The sequence below is a fragment of the Lutra lutra genome, chromosome 3 (genome assembly GCF_902655055.1).
Source record: "Lutra lutra chromosome 3, mLutLut1.2, whole genome shotgun sequence".
NCBI classification, from domain to species: domain Eukaryota; kingdom Metazoa; phylum Chordata; class Mammalia; order Carnivora; family Mustelidae; genus Lutra; species Lutra lutra.
Genome location: NC_062280.1, coordinates 10,451,606 through 10,460,567, shown reverse-complemented (window position 1 = coordinate 10,460,567; position 8,962 = coordinate 10,451,606). Strand labels below are relative to the sequence as shown.

General features: G+C 37.5%; 1 pseudogene; it reads right to left on the bottom strand.

Moving 5' to 3' along the window:
• Positions 1–6,488: 6,488 nt before the first annotated feature.
• LOC125095504 (60S ribosomal protein L10-like) lies at positions 6,489–8,024 on the bottom strand (annotated as a pseudogene).
• Between the last annotated feature and the right edge of the window lie 938 nt (positions 8,025–8,962).

Here is an 8,962-nt window from a genome sequence, read left to right as displayed (position 1 = left end):
GCATGTAAGTCCTGGTAAGATTTCCTGGTAGAAGAAGTCTGGATCTGTGGATTCTGAAAGTCATCCCATCCAGTAGCATTTGTACATTTTTGTGTGTGTGCTAAACTTCCTTTTGAGTATATCCAAACATAGTAAAATCTAGTGAAAGGTTACTGTCTGATGGATGACCCCCAGAATGGTGCCATAAGAACATCCTAAAAATCTGCTTTTCTATAAACACAACAAGAACACTGGCAAAAAAAAAATATATTAAAATCAAACTATTCAGAACTCTAGAAATTAACTAAAGACTTGCAACAATCAAAGGAGTTTTATTCAAGAAAATGGCTGAATCTCAGAATGAACTGTGAGTTTTGTGACATTTTAACTTGTTCTAATCCTGTCTGCCTCTCCCCAGCTCTATGATATCCTTGAAAAACAAGAGCCTAGGCGGTCGCTTGTTGGCATTTACAACAACTGTAAGTACCAACAGCCAAGCAGCCACTGGAGGGAGAAGAATGTACTTGAAACTCCTCAACAGCCCCATCCCCAGAAAACTGTCATGATATGACTGGTCTGGAAGCTTACTGAAAAGCCTCATTCTCAAGGCTAGTATTGTTTGGCCTGTGAGAGCAGCTCTATCCCTGGAGTATTTGATGAAAGCAATCAGCAACAATTATATAACATTACAGTTCCTGAGGAGCATTTCCAGTTGGGGATAACAAGAGGCTGACCACAAAACTTGAAAAGAAAAACTGGGAAATGAGATATCCACAGAGAGACTTGGAAAACTTCTGTATATTTCTGAGATCCTAGAAGGCCAGACCCACATTCAGGAGCTATATGCATGCCCAGGAAAGACTTGAGAAGACCCTAATCTTTCATATCTAACACATTTTGAGGCTATTCACAAGCAGGAAGTGAAGGCGAAGACAGAGTTGCAAACTGCCTACTGAAGTATTGAAGTTATGCCCAATGCATACAGAGAGTTCCTCAGCAGAGGCTGAGAGACCTTCTGATTCGAGGAACTTTAAGAAATCTCTGTCTGATCCTTAGCTCATCACGAAGAAAATCAACTAGAGACTCCAGTGGCTGCACATGACAAAGAATACAGACCTAAGAAAGTCACTAAACAAATAACAATAACAAAAGGAAAGGTCAATAATCTGATTTTTAGCATTACATCATATTAAGTGTCCCATTTTCAACAAAAAAATTATAAAATGGGCACACACACGCACGCGCACACACACACACACACACACACTCACTCTTCAGGAAATTATAGCCAACACACAGGGGGAAAAAGTCAATGAAAACTATCCCTATAAGACCCAGCCAAGGAACTTACTGGACAAACACTTTAATTCTGCTATTATAAATACTTTTTTAAAAACTAAAAGAAATCATGTCTGAAATACTGAAGGAAAGTATGAGAACAATATCTTACCAAATATTGAATAAGGAAAAAGAAAAAATCAAGTAAAAATTCTGGATTTGAAAAGTACAATAGCTAAGATGAAAAATTCTATATAGGGGCTCAACAGCACATTTGAAGTGACAAAACAAAGAATCAGAAAATTTTAAGACAGGATAAATAAGATTATTCTGCCTGATGAACAGAAAAGAAAAAGGATAAAGAAAGAGGAATAGATCTTCAGAGGTCTGGGGGATATTATCAAATGTATCAATGTATGCATAATGGGAGTCCCAGAAAGAGAAAAAGGAAAAAGAGGCAGAAAGAATACTTGGAGAAATAGTAGTCCAAAAATGTCCAAATTTGATGAAAACTGTCAATATGCACATCCAAGAATCTCAACAAACCCAAGTAGAATTAAATTCAAAGAGATCCTACCCTACGCACATTGTACTCAAAGTACCAAAAAGACAAAAAGAGAATCCTGAAAGCAGCAAGAGAAAAGTGATTCATTATATACAAGGATTCTCAACAAGATTAAGAGCTGACTTCTAATCAAAAACCATTGAGGACAGAAAAAAATGAGATGACATATTCAGAGTATTGAAAGAAAAAAAGAACCTGTCCACCAAGAATTTGTACCTTCACAACTGGTCTTCAAAAATGGGGGTGCCTGAGTGGCTCAGTGGGTTAAGCCTCTGCCTTCGGCTCAGGTCATGAACTCAGGGTCCTGGGATCAAGTCCTGCATTGGGCTCTCTGCTCAGCAGGGAGCCTGCTTCCCCCTCTCTCTCTGCCTGCCTCTCTGCCTGCCTCTCTGCCTACTTGTGATTTTGCTCTCTCTGTCAAATAAATAAAAAAATAAAATCTTTAAAAAAAAATGGAGACATTTTAAGACACCCTCAGATAAACAAAAAATGAGAGAATAATTTCCAGTCAACTCATGGCCACCAACAACCCATCTTACATTACTTATACATCATGGCCTAATGTTTATGTCCCCATCATTGCTCTTCTTATCTTATACTTGAAACACCTGTATCTGTCCTTTTATTCCAAACCAAAAATTGTGCTATAGCCCAATTACATCAATGGGAATTGATACATACTTGTTAAACTTTAATGTAACCAAGCATCAGACTTAAAAGTACACTTTCTCCTATTTTGATTTGAAATGTGGATGTAATTCTGCCTGAGTCTAGAAGTGTGCCCATAACATAATTTATTCTTTCCCTAAATGTATTTATGTACCTAGCAAGTAAGAATCAAGAGAAGTGGAAAGGGGGACTAACTATAATCATTTTCTAAAATTCACAACAAATTTTAGTTAACTCCTAACAGTTGGTAGGCTAGTGCACTTCAAAAAAAATGTTCATTATTTGAGAACTCTAAGTACAGACTCTGCTTATCTTTAGCAAAGATGCTTTAAAAAAAAAAAATCAAGGACCATATTCTACCTGCCCATCTGTATATGCCCAGCCTCAGTCCCAGCGTCTTTGACAATTGTTTTCAGACCAAACTCATCTTCCAATCCTTGAACTCCATGCCAGAGAGTTCTTGGGATATGTCGTGATCTTTTTAACTCAGTGGCTCCATTGACATAGTCAGATTCCTCATCTTTAAAGACCAAAATATCTCCTCCTATATAAATTCTTTTCTGACATCCTGGGAAATTGGTCACTTCCTCCTCTGCAGGTCCACTTCTGCTTTTATTTTCTATGGCAATTTATTACATTATACAATAATTATCTGCCCATATGAATGCTACCATTAGACTCTGATCTCCTCCAGAAATGGCACCTCTCATGGATCTCTGTGTCCCTGACCCTCAACACAGTAACCGGAAGGGACTCAGTGAGGGTTGGCTCCATGAATTATTTGAAATAGGTAACTAAATTTTACTAATGAATAATAAGTATAAAAGCCTGTAACAGAATAATTGTGGGTCCTTACCATAACAGTTTCTAACACCAGCTCCCTGCTAATAATGTACTCTATGATAATCCATCAATGTAAAAATCCTGTGTTCATTCATGACTACTATTCATAGAGAAGGGATGTGAGAAGTCAATCCTCATTTCTAGGGTACTTTACCCTTGTTTTACTTATTTGAACAAACATATGAAGCAGTACCCTTGAAAAAGAATTGATGCTAACCTCAACAACTTGATCATTCATGTAAATCTGTGCCTGATCAATTCCCTCACAAGTTTTGCAAATAGGTCTAGGTATGTCTGACTCTGAGGATGAATGCAGGTCTCCCAGGGAATCTAGTACACATGCTCATGTAAATTTGAGCACCAGAATTAGCCATCTCATGATTCTAAACACATGTACCCTATTACATAGCACAACACTTGGCATATGATAGATGATCGATGTGTGCTATGTCAATTAAACACAGTGGTCTTGATTTAAATAGTATAATTATCTCCTGTATCTTTCTCTACATTTTCCCCTTTTCTAACCCTAGTCAAAGGCAGGTTCTCTTTTTCAGCACATATTCTCAGCAAGGAACTAAATCCTTTTTCAGAATGATTTTCTATAGTTATTCCTCCTGAGATTAGTTCAGCTTCCATTGCCAGCATTTGATGTCTCAAATAGAAATCCTTTTAGTTTCCCATTTCAGAATTTGCACTGAAATAGTAACGAGTTTAATCTGCTCACACAGAAATAGTATCTTCTCATTGGGCTCACGGCCATTGTGAGCTTTCTTAAATTCACTCTCAAGACTTTGCTGAATGATTTTTCTGCAACACAGTCATAAAACTGCTTGTCTCCCAATTTTTCTCCAACCTTTTTCTTTTCTAAAACTGTTAGTGTTTATATTTCCACAGTCGACTATTATTTACATTTCTTTCCCTGAGATGGACTCCTCAGGCTAAGGATCTGCCACAAGAATGTTATCTTCTCTTAGCCCACTTTTAAATAGTAGGGAGTCACCCTTTTGTCTGTGTCCAAGTAGAATTCCGTGTAATCAAGAAATTGGAAAAGAGAAGTACTTTTTTACATCCTGTTAGTGATGGGTTGTTTGGAAATAATTATACCTGTTATATGAGAAAAATTCTAAACATTTCTCTATGCAAAATTTTATATGAATTCATGTTGGTAGAACATCAGTTTTTAATATATTAGTTTGGACTGCTATGACAAAATACTGCAAATTGGGTGGCTTAAAAAACAGACATTTCTCAGAGTGCTGGAGGCTGGGAAGTCCAAGATCAAGGTACTAGCAGATATGGTTACAGATGAGAGCACTTTCCTGGGTACAGACGGCTGCCTTCTCACTATGTTCTCACATGAGAGAGGGTGAGCAAGCCCTCTGGTGTCTCTTCTTATAAGAGCACTAATCTCATCATGAAGGCCCTGCCCTTAAGACGTATTTAAACCTGATTATCTCTCAAAGGTCCCATTTCCAAACTACTACACTGAAGAGCTTCAATATATGAACCTTGAGGGGACACAACTCCATTCATAGATTAATATAACCTTATAAAAAGAATAAATTATAGTTCAAACTCAGCCAACTCACTCTTCCTTTATAGTGAATATCTATAATTCTCATTAAAATTTTGATCAAAATTTCTGAAATGGTAAAATTTTTTAAATGACTGCTAATACAACTAATGACATTTGAGGTCTTTTTTTTTTTGCAAGGAATTACTTTTATGAATTTTATAATTCATTGGACTTTGAGATATCACTACTGAAAAAATTGTAAGAGTGACAAAGCAAAATAAAATGAAGATACAGAACAACTGGAATTCCTGTATATTGTCAGTGATATACTGAAACTGGTACTCATTTATACTCATTTATAAGAGTGAACAGGGAAATACTAAAAATAAAAGTCTCTCAACAGTAGAATGGATGAAAAAAAAAATTGTGGTGTAGCCATGCAATGGAATGCTGCATGGCAAGAAAGAGAGTGAACTGATATCCCATAAATGAATCTCAGACATAATCAATGAGCAAAGACAGCTAGACAAAGGATAATGCTTCTTTTTCACTTATATGAATTTCAAAAACTGGTAAAATAATCACTGCTGACAAATATCAGAATAGTTGTCATCCTTGAGTGGGAGGAGGCATTAGGGAGTCTTCTGGGGCTAGAAATGTTCTATATCTTGATCTGGGTGTTAGATACAGCAATATGTTATATATTAAAATTCCTCAGGTATACACTTAAGATATATGTACTTCATGGTACACACATCATACCTCAATAAATATTTTAAAGTAATTTTAAAAAAGGATTGAAAAATATGATTAACAATTGTAATCCAACAAATGCCTAGACAATGGTGAACCCTGTGCTCCTCAAGAGTAACTCACTGCTTTGTCCATTGACTTCTCCAAAAGGTGCCCTTATAAAATTCCACACACATGGAAGCCAAATCATGACCTCAAGGCTCTCTGGGAGCCTTCATCTAACTATGGCAATAATGCACTTTTCTTACAAAATTAGGTTTCCACTTTGCCACTCAGCTCCAAAAATAAGTAAGTCACTGTATAACAATCTATACATGTAGTCTGTGTCCATATTTCATTTAGATCATTCAAAATAGGATATTTGAGAGGAAAAGGAAATACTGTTAATAATTACTCAGGGACACCATTCTTAAACCACGATTGTCTTAGATGAACTGGATGTGTGGTCATATTTTGTACAGGTGGTAAAACTATAAAGAAAAGCAAGGAAAACATTAACACAAATTTCAGGATGGTGATTTCATTTGGACAAAAATGAGGTTGCCATGAGGAAGGAACATAGATCTTCAAAGTTTCTCTCCCAATTAAGATCTCATGTATATGTGTGTGTGTGTGTCTGTTCATCTGCTTTTTAAACCACAAATATGCATTTATATATTCCTCTACACACACACAAAAATTCATAATAAATTTTTTGGGTTAGGTTTAAAAGCAATCACAAAACCCAAAATTAAAGTAACAGGGATAGGTATAGTGTGGCTTATGCTTGCCATTACGGTAAAGAGTTCAAGTCACTGATTGGTGTTTGGTTATATCCATATTTTTTATAGGAAATAGGATTTATCAATGGGCATGAATAAGGAAGGGGCAGTGCCAAGGTTTTCATGAGTGCAGTGCCAGCAATTTGTCCAGGAGGCCATGACTAAGGATGTATTTGATACCCCCGTCATCTGTGATGAGCTACTTTTCAACCACCATGTCTTCAAATTCATCTACATTAAACTTACTAAAGCCCCACTTCTCAACGATATGATTTCCTGGAGGCCAGAGAGCTTGAACTTGGCCCTATACAGGGCTTCAACCACATGTTTCTTGTTCTGCAGCTTGATCAATATGGACCCTGGCCACTGTACTCTAGGGCTTTCTGAAGGCACCCCACATACCTGTCTGCCGCCCCTTGGTTCCAGCACAGGACAAAATCTTGTTGATATGGATGACATGAAAGGGGTGAAGCCATACTTGGATGTGAAAGCCATATTTGCCACAGCCTTTCACCATGTACTTTTTGGAACTGTTAGAGGAAGTCTCCAGGGCTTCAAAAGAGAGTTGTTCATATTCATCTAACACCATATGGCCAAGGTGTGGGAACTCATCTGCTTTTGCCTTCTTCCATCCTGGGTCAAAGATGTGGATCTGGGTGTCAGGGACATCTCTGCAGACGGGAGACTTTGAATATGGCTTATTCTTACAATATTGGTAACACCAGCAGGCAGTGACCCATAGCAACACTATAACCTTCTGTGGGTTCCCAAAGGGAGAGAAGAGGTTGTATCCACATTTTTTGTTTGTAATGTCTTTGTTTGGGAAGGAATTCTTTTATGCAAAACCACCAGTTATTTGGGCTACAATTTTATTTTTTTAAAAAACCCCAAGTTTTAAATATTAAGTCAGGAGTTGTTCTTTGGGTATAAATATGAAGAAGCTTCAGGTTATATACTACAGATACGTTATAGCCCAAGCAGAGTCTCAGCTAACATTGAAAAGTAGGATGTTGATTTTTCTCTTCCTCTTCCATCCCTTTTCCTTGAAGATAGTGGCATGGCCAGGGGCCAAACATGTGATAGGATCAAGGAAGTAGCAATGTGGTTGCTATATTATTACATATAAGTAGTTGAGCACATAAATACATATATTTATCATAATAGGAGTCAGATTCTCAATGAAATACAAGGCTATATTAGCTGCCAAGATAGGGAAGAGCTATTTTGGAGAACAGGAAAGCAAGCATGCTGAAAGGTACAAATGTCACACAGTGTTCAGTGGCCATTTGAGCTTTGTGTTGGTTTCTTATTACCGCTGTAACAAATTACCAATCACTTGGTGGCTTAAGACAACACAAATTTATTGTCTTAAATGCTAGAGGTCAGAACTCTGAAATGAATTTCACTGGGCCAAAATCAAAGTGTTAGCAAGGCCATGTTCCTTCTGGAGACTCTAGGAGAAAATCTTTTTCCTCACATTTTCCAGCTTCTAGAGGGTATGGATCATGATCCATACCCTCTCCCCTTCAAAGCCAGCAGTATAGCATCAAATCCATCTTTCTCTCTCTGACCTCTGTTTCCATTGTCACACTTCTTACTTTGCCTCTACCTTGGTTATTACATCACTTTCTGTGAATCTGGTTTGAGACATGGGCATCTTTGTTGGGGAGGATTATTCTTTCTATCACATGCTATGACTCTGAAATGAGAATAGTGAGAAAAAAAATCTGTACTTTTCTATGGCTACTGGGGGGCAAAGGAAGCAGGAAGCAGAGAAATTGGCTTTATCAGGACTATAATTCTGCCAACCCTGGAGGGAGAAAGGGAAAGAAGGCAATTCTAGTGATGGATCTTAGAATCTTAAGTTGTACAGGAAAGAAAGAGAAGACCAGGTGGAGGTAGAAGGGAGGGCTGTTAATGAGATAAGGCCAATGGGCTAAAGATTTCATAGGGTCAAAGAATTGCTGAATGGGATGGCTACAACAGACTAGTATATGCGAGGAGTCAAGATTTCAGCAGTGTTCATTCATGATATGGATGAAGTCACATCATGAATGTGGTGTGAAAGGGTGCCCACAGGAAAGGATGGCTAAGTTGGGAAAAAAAGAACATTTACTGGATGCAAGGGCATCACTTCCACTTATTTTAGGAAAGCTATAAAAAGGGAACTCATAGAATCAAGGAGGTGAAGGTGATGTCTGTCAACAAATGCAGCCCATGGCACCAGGGTGAAAAAAAATTTTTTTTTTTTTTTTCCTAGCAGGCTTACTTTTCTGATCCTGTAGATTTGGCTCATTAACAGAGCCAAAAGCAAAATGGGTATTATTAGAAAATTAAAATCACTCTATACTAAACCTTTTCATGGACTTCTGTAAATCTGGGTTAGTGTAATGAGCTTAATTGTGTCCCCCAAAATTTATGTGATAAAGCTCTAACCTGTACAGGTTCTAAATGGGACTATATTTGGAGACTGGGCCTTTAAAGAGGTGATAAACTGAGGCAGATAGACTGGGCTTTAATTCCATCTAACTGGTGTCCTCATAAGAGGAGGAATTTGGACACCCAAAAAGAGAAAGACCAAGGATGCACTTACAC